This window comes from Hyperoodon ampullatus (assembly GCF_949752795.1).
Source record: "Hyperoodon ampullatus genome assembly, chromosome: 12".
NCBI lineage: Eukaryota > Metazoa > Chordata > Mammalia > Artiodactyla > Ziphiidae > Hyperoodon > Hyperoodon ampullatus.
The window spans coordinates 81,663,309-81,671,154 of record NC_136925.1 but is presented as its reverse complement, the minus strand read 5'-3'; positions in this window follow the sequence as shown (position 1 = coordinate 81,671,154).

The following is a 7,846-nucleotide window of genomic DNA, read 5'->3' as shown; positions in this document are numbered from 1 at the left end:
CAAGTCAAGCCTCAGTAAATTTAAGAAAATTGAAATCATATCAAGCATCTTTTCTGACCACAATGCTGTGAGATTAGAAATCAATTACAGGGAAAAAAACGTAAAAAGCACAAACACATGGAGGCTAAACAACACGTTACTAAATAACCAAGAGGTCACTGAAGAAATCAAAGAGGAAATCAAAAAATACCTAGAAACAAATGACAATGAAAACACGACGACCCAAAACCTATGGGATTCAGCAAAAGCAGTTCTACGAGGGAAGTTTATAGCTATACAAGCCCACCTCAAGAAACAAGAAAAAATCTCAAATAAACAATCTAACCTTACACCTAAAGGAACTAGAGAAAGAAGAACAAACAAAACCCAAAGTTAGCAGAAGGAAAGAAATCAAAGAAACAAAACAATAACAAAGATCAATAAAACTAAAAGCTGGTTCTTTGAGAAGATAAACAAAATTGATAAACCATTAGCCAGACTCATCAAGAAAAAGAGGGAGAGGACTCAAATCAATAAAATTAGAAATGAAAATGGAGAAGATACAACAGACACTGCAGAAATACAAAGCATCCTAAGAGACTACTACAAGCAACTCTATGCCAATAAAATGGACAACCTGGAAGAAATGGACAAATTCTTAGAAAGGTGTAACCTTCCAAGACTGAACCAGGAGGAAATAGAGAATATGAACAGACCAATCACAAGTAATGAAACTGAAACTGTGATTAAAAATCTTCCAACAAACAAAAGTCCAGGACCAGATGGCTTCACAGGTGAATTCTATAAAACCTTTAAAGAAGAGCTAGCAACCATCCTTCTCAAACTCTCGCAAAAAATTGCAGAAGAAGGAACACTCCCAAACTCATTCTATGAGGCCACCATCACCCTGATACCAAAACCAGACAAAGACACTACAAAAAAAGAAAATTACCAATATAACTCATGAACATAGATGCAAAAATCCTCAACAAACTACTAGCAAACAGAATCCAACAACACATTAAAAGGATCATACATCATGATCAAGTGGGATTTATCCCAGGGATGCAAGGATTCTTTAATATACGCAAATCAATCAATGTGATACACCATATTAACAAATTGAAGAATAAAAACCATATGATCATCTCAATAGATGCAGAAAAAGCTTTTGACAAAATTCAACACCCATTTATGATAAAAACTCTCCAAAAAGTCGGCATAGAGGGAACCTACCTCAACATAATAAAGGCCACATATGACAAACCCACAGCAAACATCATTCTCTCAATGGTGAAAAACTGAAAGTATTTCTTCTAAGATCAGGAACAAGACAAGGATGTCCACTCTCTGCACTATTATTCAACATAGTTTTGGAAGTCCTAGCCACGGCAATCAGAGAAGAAAAAGAAATAAAAGGAATCCAAATCAGAAAAGAAGAAGTAAAACTGTCACTGTTTGCAGATGACACGATACTATACATAGAGAATCCTAAAAATGCCACCAGAGGGCATTTTCTATGCAAATGGAAATGAAAGGAAAGCTGGAGTAGAAATACTCTCAGACAAAGTAGACTTTAAGAGTCTATAATAAAAGACAAAGAAGGGCCCTGGTTTCCTTGCACCCACCCTGCGCTCAGCATGCTGGACTCTGGTGCAGTTTCCCAAACTTGACAGTCAGGCTCCGTCTGTCCCCCCAGTCTTTGTGCAGGTGTCCTTCCAACTGTCTAAACCAGGTCTTGTTTGCTCCTCGAGACCTGGTCAAGCACCAGCTCCTCTGGAAGTCAGTCTGCATCCCCACCCCCCATGTCCTGTGCTTAAGGGCTACATCTTGTTCATCCTGCTCACCGAACCATCTCCTTATGTTTGTTGATTGATTAACCGAACCAACAAATAAATGAATGAATAAATATACTACTTTATCAACTTGCCAACTTACAGGCTTAGGAGGTTTTGCTTCATATAGTATTCAAAGATTATGAGATTTCCTTGTGAGGTGAATCTCTCTCTCCTGCACACCAGGAAACAGCCTGCGGGAGTAGAAGGAAACCAGGGGAAGCGTGGAGGTTAGTGAGGGCAGGAGGAGCATGGGAAGTGGGCGTGGAGTGTGGGTTGAGGGGCCAGGGACAGTGCCCTGTTCAGGGCAGCCAGGCAGGGAGGTGCTTGGGACTAGTGTGAGGAACCAGTCGTTTTAGTGCTGTTGATGACTTGGGTCTACCCTCCCTGTGCACAGGTGGATTCCTCTGGTGATAGAGGACAGACTCTACTGTAGTAACAGTTAGTACATGCACTCTCAATGGGGGGAAATCACAAAAACTCGTTCGTGGGAAGTAAAAAATCTTAGATTATTACAATGGTTTATGGCCTTCCAAAGGGCTTCAGTCCACGAGTAGAGGTACAGTGTATATGAGGCATTAAAATTTTATGGGAGGGGGCAATTCGGGAAAAAAAAGATCTAAAAAGGCTTCTTGGGAGAAGGGTTGTAATGATAAGATAAGAAAAACTGGGCTAATAGATGGTCTTGAGGTGAAGGAGAGGGATTCTGGCCAGAGATACTGTGGAAAACTATGACCTTTTCTGCATGGGCTGAAGGTTCGTGGCTGAGGAGGCGAGCTGGGCTGAGATCAGCCTTTCGGTGGGTCCAGCCCTGAGCCTTGCGTACCCACCGGAGGACCCTTTTAAATTTGCACATGGCAACTTCTATGCTCCTGGAGGCCCTCGTTCTGGCAGTCCTGCCTGCTCATGCTTGAGTCTGAGCTGGTGAGGTTGGAAGGTTCAGACTGAAATAAGAGCTGATCTATGGGTAGGTAAGCCAGGCAGGAATCTGATTCACAGAGGGCCCTGCAGCACCGCTGGAATAAATCAGCGATGGGAGTCATTCCAAGGACGTGTGAGACCTTCCGTCACTGGACACACATTGCTCCCGCTCCCCCAGGTGGAGAGTGCCTGGAAGGAGGCGGTGGTGTGCGGCTGAAGCAACACCCCCATGACACCAACCGTCCCTGTGTTTTTGTGATGTGAGGGTGTCCTAAGTCAAGGCCAGCGGAAACTGCTGCACACATTGTTCTATTTACTGAGAACTGGTTGTGTTATCCTAAATCACATCTCTTTTGTTTGCCTTCTGGAATCATCTAAGTCTGAAAGTCCCCAAGGAAACCTAAAGAGAGAAAAAGAACTGCAGAAAAGTGGGAAACTTGCCAATTCCCCCTCCCCCCAGCAAAACACTGACTCTATGTTGGTCTGTGGAAATGAACTAGTCACAAACCTGTTTACACACACACTTACAATAATAGAAAATCAATCAGTGAATATTGGCCTCAATAAATAAATGTCCAACAAACACTTAAAGACAATCTGTTTGATGGTGATGGATGCACACAGACATTTGTAACTTTGTGTTGTGATTACAGGATGATGACGTGTTGACACCCCTCTCCTTGAAGTAGTGGGATGTCTGGAGCTGTTGGGCTCTGGGGACCGTGGAGGGCACGGGTGGGGTCAGGGCTGTGGGCGCTGCTCCATCCCACACCCACATCAGGCCACACCAAGGGCCAGCGGGTGCCAAGCGTGGCTACGCTGGCACCAGCCCCCCTCCCTAACGAGGGAACCTCTCCAACTTTCAGCTGTGGTGAGGGCGGGTCAGTGACGTAATTTTCACAGGAGGCCAGCATACTTGATACCACAGACTGACAAAGCTGGCTTTGCTGTTTTCTACAAATGGAAAAAGTTGGACTGTTTATTTTCTTGTGGGAAGGCTGTTTAGTTCTGCTGGTGAGGATGGAAACTCTCTCCCCTAATTTCGCCCATTCAGGCGTGACGCTCAGGCCTGTTAACGATCTTGTGCTCAGACTGATGGTTTTCCGATGGCCGAGAAGGATGTGGCCACAGTCATGTACGTGGAATGAAGGCTGCCTCCTCATGGAGGGGGGCAGAGTATGGCAGGAAAAGAGGATCTCCTGTGTCAATATTCCGAAGAGGCAGCGTGGAAAAGCAAAGAGCAGAAATTAGAGCAATAACGAAATGGTCCTTCCATTTTCATCTTCTGGGCAACCTCATTCTGGGCCCACCTCCTTCCTCAGCTTGGTGGGAAGATGAGTTGCCTGTAACTGAGAGCTTATGGAGACAGTCTAGACCCTGCAGGGGACACGGATGGTGCCAATGTACGGGACCGTCATTGTCACCACCATCCCCCACCCCACCTCAGCCAAATAAAATAACTGGGTTGGAAGATAAACGTATTTTCAGTTTTATTAGATAGTGCCAACTCTCTCTTGTTCAAAATTTACCCTCAGGATGGAATGAGAATTTTTATTTCTCCATATCCTTTCCAACTCTAGCTATTTTTGCTTCTTAAATTTTTGCTAGTTTCATGGTGAGGTGCTATGTCCTAGGTTTGATTTGGACTCTTGTAATTACCAGTGGAGTTGAGCTTTTTTTTTTTTTCTTTGTTTATTGGAGGTTTGGAAGGATCCTCTAGGGATTGCCTAGTCATTGCCTTTGCGTGTTTTTATTGGGTGTTTGCTTTTCTCTTACTGATTCGTAAGCTCTTATTTATTTATTTATTTATTTGCGGTATGCGGGCCTCTCACTGTTGTGGCCTCTCCTGTTGCGGAGCACAGGCGCCGGACACGCAGGCTCAGCGGCCATGGCCCATGGGCCCAGCCGCTCTGTGGCACGTGGGATCCTCCCGGACCGGGGCACGAACCCGTGTCCCCTGCATCGGCAGGCGGACTCTCAACCACTGCGCCACCAGGGAAGCCCTCTAAGATATTTTTAGGTGAGATATTTCTAGTTGTATTTTTCTCCAACAAATGTGTTACATATTTGGGAACATAATGCTTTTTTACTTAGTGGTTTATGTTGACCATTTCCCCATGGCATTCAAATTCTTGAAAACCCCATTTATTACCATTACTTAATATCCCATCATGTATTTATAACCATTGGTCTATTATTAGAAATGTAGGCTGTTTCTAAATTTTCCTCAGATAATACATGAGTAAATGACTCTGCATTCCTTTTTTTTTAACATCTTTATTAGAGTTTAAATGCTTTACAATGGTGTGTTAGTTTCTGCTTTATAGCAAAGTGAATCAGCTATACATATACATATATCCCCATATCTCCTCCCTCTTGCGTCTCCCTCCCACCCTCCCTATCCCGCCCCTCTAGGTGGTCACAAAGCACCGAGCTGGACTCTGCATTCTTGATACCTAAAAACTGACTTCTGGTTTGACCTGTGCTTTCTCAGGAATCTTCATTCAAACTACCATGTAGTGATTTAAAAACTTTAAAAAATTGTAACTGGCAAAGAAAACAGAAGAAAGGAACCTGATATATTCTGGAAGCCAAAAACCATCTGGGTGAGTGGGAACTGACCTGCAGAGAGACACAGCTGAAACCTAAGCAGGCAGAGAAGGAAGGCCAGGGGTCCTCTGTGCAGCAGGACCCCTGAAAGGCTCAGGATCTGAAGACCAGGAACTTCTGAGGATGCAGGTGGGACTGGGATGGGAGGGCTGGTTGAACGTCTGCAGGGGTATTTAGGTTCCTTCCCCAACCCATGCCATCGCAGAAGACGTTGGATCACACGTGCTCTGGACTCAGGACATCAGGCACAGTTAAGGCTGGGGGTTACATGCTGGACAGTGAGATGCCTTAGAACTTTCTCCACCCATGTTCAGGATGCTGGCAAGCAAGCTTATATGCCCTAAACAGGATATTGGAGGAGTTCTCTCTGGGGAAACTAAGCAGCCCAAGGGAAAAGATGTTCATATACTGACAACCATATGTGTCAAATTAAAACTACACTCCAGCTTCTCTGTTTTGGAGTCCCCTGTCCACAAGTCCTGCCCATACACAGATATTCCAACCACTTCATTTGAGATTTACTCTAAATAGGAAGAGGAGACAAAGATTACAAGACTTAGGGGAAAGTTTCCAACATTAAAGACTTATCAGTAACAAACAAATGACAAAGACATAAACAGAAAAAAGGAACTTGGGGGAAATAGAGACACCACATGAAGAGCAGAAGACTCCCCCTCCCCCCAAGCCTTAATAACTGATAATTTTGAGAACACTAAAGAAGACATAGGCAGAAGTTCTTGCAGAGAATATCCCTTTTCACATAAAAGGCCAAGCCTTACTAGGAAAGAGTTCTTTGTTCTTCCCCATTCTTTTTTTCCTGGAATGTGGACACAATGGTTGGAGGTGCAGCAGCCATCTTTTGACCGTGTAGATGAAAGTCACCAGCAAGGATGGTGAAATGGAGAGGTGGGAGCCTGGTTTCTGAAGAACCTGTTCAGATTATTCCTGCCTTGGAATGTCTACACCTGGGCTTCTTTTTGCGTGAATTAAATTCCTTACTTGTTTATCACTGTAGAAAGGTTTTCTGTTATGTGAAAATGAACATAATCCTAATCCATTTAACAAACATACTGTTTAGAAATATGGAGAAGACACAGTTAAAAGAGTTGAAAGTAGTTAAGACTTGGGTTGGGGAAAAATGGGGTAGGGGACTGCTGTTTTTCTTTATTGTAAGCTTTATAGAACTATTTTTCTTAAAAAATTATATACATGTCTAACTTTGAGAAAAATAAAAATTAAATTAAAAAAGAAAGAAAAGTTGGGGGAGGAGGGAGGGCATTCTGGGCTAATGGCATGAACACAAGAGGCCACAGGAGGTTGGTGACACGTAGGGAAGATTAAGGGATGAGAAAAGAAAGGGAAGTTGGAGGTAGACTTAAAAGTTTGGTGCACCAAGCTAGAAAATTTGGATTAAAAAATCTCCTAAATGTTAATGAGTTAAATAGTAGGCTGGTGGCCTGGAAAAGCTAATGTATCTAAGTCATTTATGTGCAAGGGAACTACCTGTTCTCTTGGCAGAGCAGAGGTACGACCAATCCAATTTAATCAGTAAACCCAAAGGGGGTGACATTTGTACTATGTTTATGATTTTGGGGGTATGATCTATTTCTTCTGTTTCAGAAAAGAGATAAGTAGGGAATTTGATGATCACTAAACATGGACAAAAAGAATGTGAAATTTTATTATTAAGTTTAAGTGCCGAGAGCAAATGCATTAGATCTGCTATGGGCCCAGCACTATTAGCTGTGTGACACTGGGCAAGTTACTTAACTTGTCTGTGCTTCAGTTTCTTCATCTGTAAAATGTAATAATAATACCTAGTTTAAAGGGTTGTCAGGGGATTTGATGAGTTAATAAATGTAAAGTCCTTAGAACAGTGCCTGGAACATATAATAAGTGCTATTTTAGAGTTTGCTAGTATTATGGGACATTACTTGAATGTTAAGTGATAAGAATACCTGGAAAAAACTATTTAGGATTCAAATAATATGGCAAATAACAATATTTTATTTATTTATTTGGCTGTGCTGCACGGCATGTGGGATCTTTGTTCCCTGACCAGGGATTGAACCCACCTCCCCTGCAGTGGAAATGTGGATTTTTAACCACTGGACCGCCGGTGGAGTCCCAACAGTATTTTAATATGTAGAAGAGGAATGAAAAATATATTACCTATGTTGGCAAATAGGAGAAAACATTTGAAAACAATCTAAGGAGAGTTAATAAAGAACAATTGGGTAAATTATCTGTGAACAATGGCCCAATATAATACGCCATTATAGATAACTGGCTTTGGATGGAAGATTCACAGAGAGAAAGAAAGTGGAGCGTGGACTAAGCTATGGAACTTGAGTCAATGATATGATCTAAGTACTATAAAAGGCAAAAGCCACATTTGGACCTGGTAACAAACCCGGGCTGACTAGAAGAACATGCTTCATTATTCCATTTCCTTCTGGGCTGTTCTGGGCTGCAGGTAAAGAAGGCTATTCAGACTTTGT